The sequence below is a fragment of the Ischnura elegans genome, chromosome 11 (genome assembly GCF_921293095.1).
Source record: "Ischnura elegans chromosome 11, ioIscEleg1.1, whole genome shotgun sequence".
Lineage (NCBI taxonomy): Eukaryota > Metazoa > Arthropoda > Insecta > Odonata > Coenagrionidae > Ischnura > Ischnura elegans.
Window position 1 is genome coordinate 80,500,679 of NC_060256.1, and position 10,661 is coordinate 80,511,339.

A 10,661-nucleotide genomic window follows, 5' to 3' on the forward strand; every position below is an offset into this window, starting at 1 on the left:
TGCCAGTATCGGCCCAGTACTGGGCCGGTTCCGGGCCGGTACTGGGCCGGTTCCGGGCCGGTACTGGGCCGGTTCCGGGCCGTTACTGGGCCGGTTCCGGGCCGTTACTGGGCCAGTTCCGGTCCCTTACTGGGCCGGTTCTGGGCCGTTACTGGGCCGGTACCGGGCCAGCTCCAAGCGGTACTGGGCTGGTTCCGGCCTAGTGCTATAATCAAATTTGAATAAAATAATCGCATTGAAAAAAAAACATTTTAAAGGTTTATTTCAAGTCATATAATTCGGTTACATAGAAAGATATATGGTCAAAAAAGATAGTAATTAAGAATTAATATTTCATTAAATAGACGTATTTAAGTTTGCCTTTGCCTTTTTTCGAATTTCGCACAATCTCGTGTACAATTGCTTCTTGACACAACTGTGATCTTCCACCTTTATATTTCTGGCTCTCGCGTAGTGTTCTGCATAGTCTGAAAATGAAGGATGGAGAAAGCATAAAAGCATTGAAATATCTTTATCCTCTCCATTAATTTACTATCACTATTGTTTTGACTTTCATTGTTTCATTAGTGTTGGGATTACTGTGTATGCAATAACTAACGAAACAATAACTAACCTGTAATTATACTCTGTCCAAAGCTTAATCGGCCCAAAGAAAATTATTTAAGACCTTATAAAAGGCAGTTTTTTAGACTAAGGCCTTTTAGGTGATTCATCGAAGCACCAGTGATGGCATATGGCCCAGCTATTAATAGGATTATAGTTGTTTTAAAGAACTTACTTCTAAGGAAGTTTGGTCCAATGGTGTCAGCAACCCACACATTTACAGCTCCAGCTGGAAGAATTTGTTCACAAGGCAAACTGGTATATTTACGGGAGTGCAATCCTTGATGATTTTCTCCACGGGTCTCCGAGGAGCCTCTCTTCTTTGAGAACGATACCTAGCCATGTTGACACACGCACACCACAAGCGAGACTGAACGATCTATCTACACTGGAAGTAGCGACGCTGGCTCGAAAGTGGGAGTGGGATAAGGACCGGAAATTGACGTTACCATAGGGCATTTACTCTAAAATTGAAAAAAGTGATTTTCCCGTACGCTCTATGGTTATTCTAGAGAGCATACGGGAGTGAAATTTTTCGAAGTCCAGAGAATCCAAGATGGCGCCGAGCTCAATGACAAAAGACAATGCGCTACGCGCATGGAAATCAAAGAATGATTCAGATGACGTAATGCACTAATCATCAACCTTTAACTTCCTCACTAGACCAAACTTCCATGAAAGAAACATGTAAAATAGTATTATTCACTGTAAGATCTTAGTTAAAATTGTTGATAATATTTATTCTGTGAAAACGCAATGAATACATTAAAAATGCATATTTATAACTTTTCGTTGAAGCATGTTTTTAAAATTATATGGCAAAAATTGAAGGTTTAATTTCTGTACATGCATTAATTTCCCAATCTGGACTGGAGATTCTGGCCCAGTTTTGGCGTATCTGGCCCAGTACTGGTCGGTTCTGGTCCAGTACTGGCCGTTTCTGGTCCAGTACAGGCCGGTTCTAGTCCATTACTGGTTTATTACCGGCCGGTTCTGGCCCAGTACTGGCGTTTCTGGCCCAGTACCGGTCGGTTCTGGTCCAGTACTGGCCGGTTCTAGTCCATTACTGGTTTAATACCGGCCGGTTCTGGCCCAGTACTGGCCGGTTCTTGTCAAGTACTGGCCGGTTCTTGTCAAGTACTAGCCGGTTCTGGTCCAGTACTGGTTTAACACCGGCCGGTTCTGGCCCAGTACCGGCCGGTTCTGTTCCAGTACTAAATCAATACTGGTCGGTTCTGGCCCAGTACTAGCCGGTTCTGGTCCAGTAATGAATTAATACTGGCCCAGTACTGGCCGGTTCTGGCCCAGTATTGGCCGGTTCTGGTCCAGTACTGCATTAATACTGACCCAGTATAAATCCAGTACTTAACCAGCATGAATCCAGTACTGGACCAGAAAATTTTTCCACATGGGCAGAATTTTCAACAACATTAACATTTTCATCAAAAGCAACATTTCATGAACAGCAACATTTTCATTAACAGCAACATTTTCAAGAACAGCAATATTTTCAAGAACAGCAACATTTTAGCAAAAGCAACATTTTCATCAAGAGCAATATTTTCAACAACAGCAACATTCTCAACAACAGATACAATTTCGACAACAGCAACATTTTCAACAACAGCAACATTTTCGTCAACAGCAACAATTTCAACAACAGACACAGTTTCAACAACAGCAACATTTTTAACAACAGCAACATTTTCATCAACAGCAACGTTTTCAACAACATCATCATTTTCAACAACAGCAACATTTTTAACAACAGCAACATATTAATAAACAGAAACATTTTCATCAACAGCAAAATTTTCATCAACAGCATCATTTTCATCAACAGCAACATTTTCATCAACAGCAATATTCATCAACAGCAATATAATCTACAACAGCAACATTTTCATCAACAGCAACATTTTCAACAACAGCAACATTTTCAACAACAGCAACATTTTCAACATAGGCAACATTTTTAACAACAGCAACATCAACTTTCTCAACAGCAACAACGGCATCATTTTACACAACAGCAACATTTTCAGCAACAACAACATTTTCAACAACAGCAACATTTTCAATAACAGCAACATTTTCATCAACAGGAAATTTAAAACAAAGCAACATATTCATCAACAGCAACATTTTCGACAACAGCAACATTTTCATCAACAGCAACATATTCATCAACAGCAGCATTTTCAACAACAGCAACATTTTCAACAACAGCAATATTTTCAACAACAGCAATATTTTCAATAAGAGAAACATTTTCAACAACAACATTACCAACAATAGCAATATTTTCATCAACAGCAATATTTTTATCAACAGCAACAATTTCATCAACAGCAACATTTTCATCAACAGCAACATTATCATCAACAGATACATTTTCAACAACAGCAACATTTTAATCAACAGCAACATTTTAATCAACAGCAACATTTTAATCAACAGTAACATTTTTATCAACAGCAACATTTTCATCATTTGCAACATTTTCATCAACAGCAACATTTTCCACAACAGCAATATTTTCAACAACGGAAACATTTTCATCAACAGCAACATTTTCATCAACAGCATAATTTTCAACAACAGATAAAGTTTCAAAAACAGCAATATTGTCAACAAGAGCCACATTTTGAACAACAGCAACATTTTACACATAAGCAATATTTTCAACAACAACAACATTTTCAACAACTGCAACATTTTCAACAACAGCCACATTTTACACAGCAGACACATTTTCATCAACATTAACATTTTCAGCAACAGCAACATTTTCATTAACAGAAACATTTTCATTAACAGCAACATTTTCATCAACAGACATTTTCATCAATAGAAACATTTTAAACAACAGCAACATTTTCAACAACAGCAACATTTTCAACAACAGCAACATTTTCATCAACAGCAACAGTTTCGTCAACAGTCACATTTTCATCAACAGTAACATTTTCATCAACAGCAACATTTTCATCAGCACCAGAATTTTCAACAACAGCAACATTTTCATCAACAGAGACATTTTCATCAACAGCAATATTTTCATCAACAGCAACAATTTCAACAACATCAACATTTTCAACAACAGCAACATTCTCAAAAACAGCAACATTTTCAACAACAGCAACATTTTCATCATCAGCAACATTTTCATCAACAGCAACAATTTCATCAACAGCAACATTTTTAACAACAGCAACATTTTCAACAACAGCAACATTTTCATCTACAGCAACATTTTCATCAACAGCAACAATTTCATCAACAGCAACATTTTTAACAACAGCAACATTTTCAACATCAGTTACATTTTCAACAACAGCAACATTTTCATCAACAGCAACATTTTCGTCAACAGCAACATTTTCATCAACAGCAACATTTTCATCAACAGCAACATTTTCATCAACACCAGAATTTTCAACAACATTAACATTTTCATCAAAAGCATTATTTCATGAACAGCAACATTTTCATTAACATCAACATTTTCAAGAACAGCAATATTTTGAAGAACAGCAACATTTTCAGCAAAAGCAACATTTTCATTAAGAGCAACATTTTCAACAACAGTAACATTCTCAACAACCGCATCATTATTAACAACAGCAACATTTTCAACAACAGCAATATTTTCAACAACAGCATCATTTTCATCAACAGCAACATTTTAACAACAGCAACATTTTAATGAACAGTAATATTTTCGTCAACACCAACATTTTCATCAACAGCAACATTTTCATCAACAGCAACATTTTCATCAACATTAACATTTTCATCAACAGCAACATTTTCATCAACAGCAGCATTTTCAACAACAGCAACATTTTCAACAACAGCAACATTTTCAACAACAGCACCATTTTCAACAAAAGCAACATTTTCAACAACAGCAACATTTTCAACAACAGCATTATTTTCAACATAGTCAACATTTTCAACAACAGCAACTTTCTCAACAACAACAAAAGCAACATTTTACACAAAAGAACATTTTCAACAACAATAACATTTTCAAAAACTGCAACATTTTCATCAACAGCAGCATTTAAAACAAAGCAATATTTTCATCCACAGCAACGTTTTCGTCATGAGCATTAATTTCATCAAGAGCAACATTTTTATCAACAGCAACGTTTTCATCAACAGCAACATTTTCAACAACAGCAAGGTTTTCAACAACAGAAATATTTTCAATAACAGCAATATTTTTAATAAAAGAAATATTTTCAACCACAACAATTCCAAGAATAGCAATATTTTCATCAACAGCAATATTTTATCAAAAGCAACAATTTCATCAACAGCAACATTTTCAACAACAGCAACATTTTAATCAACAGCAACGTTTTAGACAACGGCAATATTTTCAACAACGGAACGTTTTCGTCAACAGAGACATTTTCATCAACAGCAACATTTTCATCAACAGAAACTGTTTCATCAACAGCAACATTTTCAACAACGGAAACATGATCAACAACAACAACATTTTCAACAACAGCAACATTTTCATCAACAGCAACATTTTCATCAACAGCAACAATTTCATCAACAGAAACATTTTCAACAACAGCAACATTTTCATCAACAGCAACATTTTACATCAACAGTAACATTTTCATCAACAGCAACATTTACATACACAGCAACATTTTCATCAACAGTAGCAATTTCAATAACAGCAACATTTACAACAACAGCAACATTTTAAACAACAGCAAAATTTACATCAACAGCAACATTTTCATCAACAGCAACATTTTCATCAACAGACATTTTCATCAACAGCAACATTTTCATCAAAAGAAACATTTTCAACTACAGCAACATTTTCATCAACAGCAATATTATCATCAACAGAAACATTTTTACAACAGTAACAATTTCAACTACAGCAACATTTTCATCCACGGAACAATTTTCATCAACAGCAACATTTTCTTCATCAGCAACATTTTCATCAACAGCAACATTTTCATCAACTGCAACATTTTCATCAACAGACATTTATATCAAGAGCAAAATTTTAATCAACAGCAACATTTTTATCAACAGCAACATTTTAATGAACAGCAACATTATCATAAACAGATACATTTTCAACAACAGTTAATTTTCAACAATAGCAACATTTTCAACAACAGCAACATTTTCATCAACAGCAATTTTTTAATCAACAGTAATATTTTCATCGACAGCAACATTTTCATCATTAGCAACATTTTCATCATCACCAACATTTTCAATAACAGCAACATTTTCAACAACGGAAACATTTTCATCAACAGCAACATTTTCATCAACAGCACCATTTTCAACAACAGATTCAGTTTCAACAACAGCAATATTTTTAACAACAGCAACATTTTCATCAACAGCAACATTTTCAACAACAGCAACATTTTCATCAACAGCAACATTTTTATCAACAGTAACATTTTCATCGACAGCAACATTTTCATCATTAGCAACATTTTCATCATCACCAACATTTTCAACAACAGCAACATTTTCAACAACGGAAACATTTTCATCAACAGCAACATTTTCATCAACAGCACCATTTTCAACAACAGATTCAGTTTCAACAACAGCAACATTTTAATCAACAGCAACATTTTAATCAACAGCAACATTTTAATGAACAGTAACATTTTTATCAACATCAACATTTTCATCATTTGCAACATTTTCATCAACAGCAACATTTTCCACAACAGCAATATTTTCAACAACGGAAACATTTTCATCAACAGCAACATTTTCATCAACAGCAACATTTTCAACAACAGATACAGTTTCAAAAACAGCAATATTGTCAACAACAGCCACATTTTGAACAACAGCAACATTTTACACATAAGCAATATTTTCAACAACAACAACGTTTTCAACAACTGCAACATTTTCAACAACAGCCACATTTTACACAGCAGACACATTTTCATCAACATTAACATTTTCAGCAACAGCAACATTTTCATTAACAGAAACATTTTCATTAACAGCAACATTTTCATCAACAGACATTTTCATCAATAGAAACATTTTAAACAACAGCAACATTTTCAACAACAGCAACATTTTCAACAACAGCAACATTTTCATCAACAGCAACAGTTTCGTCAACAGCAACATTTTCATCAACAGTAACATTTTCATCAACAGCAACATTTTCATCAACACCAGAATTTTCAACAACAGCAACATTTTCATCAACAGAGACATTTTCATCAACAGCAATATTTTCATCAACAGCAACAATTTCAACAACATCAACATTTTCAACAACAGCAACATTCTCAAAAACAGCAACATTTTCAACAACAGCAACATTTTCATCTACAGCAACATTTTCATCAACAGCAACAATTTAATCAACAGCAACATTTTTAACAACAGCAACATTTTCAACATCAGTTACATTTTCAACAACAGCAACATTTTCATCAACAGCAACATTTTCGTCAACAGCAACATTTTCATCAACAGCAACATTTTCATCAACAGCAACATTTTCATCAACACCAGAATTTTCAACAACATTAACATTTTCATCAAAAGGAACATTTCATGAACAGCAACATTTTCATTAACATCAACATTTTCAAGAACAGCAATATTTTGAAGAACAGCAACATTTTCAGCAAAAGCAACATTTTCATTAAGGGCAACATTTTCAACAACAGTAACATTCTCAACAACCGCATCATTATTAACAACAGCAACATTTTCAACAACAGCAATATTTTCAACAACAGCATCATTTTCATCAACAGCAACATTTTAACAACAGCAACATTTTAATGAACAGTAATATTTTCGTCAACACCAACATTTTCATCAACAGCAACATTTTCATCAACAGCAACATTTTCATCAACATTAACATTTTCATCAACAGCAACATTTTCATCAACAGCAGCATTTTCAACAACAGAGACATTTTCAACAACAGCAACATTTTCAACAACAGCACCATTTTCAACAAAAGCAACATTTTCAACAACAGCAACATTTTCAACAACAGCATTATTTTCAACATAGTCAACATTTTCAACAACAGCAACTTTCTCAATAACAACAAAAGCAACATTTTACACAAAAGAACATTTTCAACAACAATAACATTTTCAAAAACTGAAACATTTTCATCAACAGCAGCATTTAGAACAAAGCAATATTTTCATCCACAGCAACGTTTTCGTCATGAGCATTAATTTCATCAAGAGCAACATTTTTATCAACAGCAACATTTTCATCAACAGCACCATTTTCAACAACAGCACCATTTTCAACAACAGCAAGGTTTTCAACAACAGCAATATTTTCAATAACAGCAATATTTTTAATAAAAGAAATATTTTCAACCACAACAATTCCAACAATAGCAATATTTTCATCAACAGCAATATTTTATCAAAAGCAACAATTTCATCAACAGCAACATTTTCAACAAAAGCAACATTTTCATCAACAGCAACGTTTTAGAACGGCAATATTTTCAACAACGGAACGTTTTCGTCAACAGAGACATTTTCATCAACAGCAACATTTTCATCAACAGAAACTGTTTCATCAACAGCAACATTTTCAACAACAGAAACATGATCAACAACAACAACATTTTCAACAGCAGCAACATTTTCATCAACAGCAACATTTTCATCAACAGCAACAATTTCATCAACAGAAACATTTTCAACAACAGCAACATTTTCATCAACAGCAACATTTTCATCAACAGTAACATTTTCATCAACAGCAACATTTACATACACAGCAACATTTTCATCAACAGTAGCACTTTCAACAACAGCAACATTTAGAACAACTGCAACATTTTAAACAACAGCAATATTTTCATCAACAGCAACATTTTCATCAACAGCAACATTTTCATCAACAGACATTTTCATCAACATCAACATTTTCATCAAAAGAAACATTTTCAACTACAGCAACATTTTCATCAACAGCAATATTATCATCAACAGAAACATTTTTACAACAGTAACAATTTCAACTACAGCAACATTTTCATCCACGGAACAATTTTCATCAACAGCAACATTTTCTTCAACAGCAACATTTTCATCAACAGCAACATTTTCATCAACTTCAACATTTTCATCAACAGACATTTATATCAAGAGCAAAATTTTAATCAACAGAACATTTTTATCAACAGCAACATTTTCATGAACAGCAACATTATCATAAACAGATACATTTTCAACAACAGTTAATTTTCAACAACAGCAACATTTTCAACAACAGCAACATTTTCATCAACAGCAACATTTTAATCAACAGTAACATTTTCATCGACAGCAACATTTTCATCATTAGCAACATTTTCATCATCACCAACATTTTCAATAACAGCAACATTTTCAACAACGGAAACATTTTCATCAACAGCAACATTTTCATCACCAGCACCATTTTCAACAACAGATTCAGTTTCAACAACAGCAATATTTTTAACAACAGCAACATTTTCATCAACAGCAACATTTTCAACAACAGCAACATTTTCATCAACAGCAACATTTTAATCAACAGTAACATTTTCATCGACAGCAACATTTTCATCATTAGCAACATTTTCATCATCACCAACATTTTCAACAACAGCAACATTTTCAACAACGGAAACATTTTCATCAACAGCAACATTTTCATCAACAGCACCATTTTCAACAACAGACTCAGTTTCAACAACAGCAACATTTTTAACAACAGCAACATTTTCATCAACAGCAACATTTTCAACAGCATCATCATTTTCAACAACAGCAACATTTTCAACAACAGCAACATATTAATAAACAGCAACATTTTCATCAACAGCAAAATTTTCATCAACACCAACATTTTAATCAACAGTAACATTTTCATCAAGAGCAACATTTTCATCATTAGCAACATTTTCATCATCAGCAACATTTTCAACAACAGCAAAATTTTCAACAACGGAAACATTTTCATCAACAGCAACATTTTCATCAAAAGCAACAATTTCAACAACAGACACAGTTTCAAGAACAGCAACATTTTTAACAACAGCAACATTTTCATCAACAGCAACATTTTCAACAACATCATCATTTTCAACAACAGCAACATTTTTAACAACAGCAATATATTAATAAACAGAAACATTTTCATCAACAGCAAAATTTTCATCAACAGCAACATTTTCATCAACAGCAACATTTTCATCAACAGCAATATTTTCGTTAACAGCAATATTTTCATCAACAGCAATATAATCTACAACAACAACATTTTCATCAACAGCAACATTTTCAACAACAGCAATATTTACAACAACAGCAACATTTTCAACATAGGCAACATTTTTAAAAAGGGCAACATCAACTTTCTCAACAGCAACAACAGCAACATTTTACACAACAGCAACATTTTCAGCAACAATAACATTTTCAATAACAGCAACATTTTCAATAACAGCAACATTTTCATCAACAGCAACATTTAAAACAAAGCAACATATTCATCAACAGCAACATTTTCGACAACAGCAACATTTTCTTCAACAGCAACATTTTCAACAACAGCAACATTTTCAACAACAGCAATATTTTCAACAACAGAAATATTTTCAATAAAAGAAACATTTTCAACAACAACATTACCAACAATAGCAATATTTTCATCAACAGCAATATTTTTATTTACAGCAACAATTTCATCAACAGCAACATTTTCATCAACAGCAACATTATCGTCAACAGATACATTTTCGACAACAGCAACATTTTAATCAACAGCAACATTTTAATCAACAGTAACATTTTCATCAACAGCAACATTTTCATAATTAGCAACATTTTCATCAAAAGCAACATTTTAAACAACAGCAATATTTTCAACAACGGAAACATTTTCATCAACAGCAATATTTTCATCAACAGCAACATTTTCATCATTAGCAACATTTTCATCAACAGCAACATTTTCAACAACAGCAATATTTTCAACAACGGAAACATTTTCATCAACAG

The 10,661-nt window shown here is 33.4% G+C and overlaps 1 long non-coding RNA gene across 1 annotated transcript; it reads right to left on the reverse strand.

Moving 5' to 3' along the window:
• Positions 1-235: 235 nt before the first annotated feature.
• LOC124168213 lies at positions 236-985 on the reverse strand. Its single transcript, XR_006866869.1, has 2 exons — positions 779-985; positions 236-467 (listed from the first exon to the last, which is right to left on the reverse strand). It is a non-coding gene; the product is annotated as an uncharacterized LOC124168213 (long non-coding RNA).
• Between the last annotated feature and the right edge of the window lie 9,676 nt (positions 986-10,661).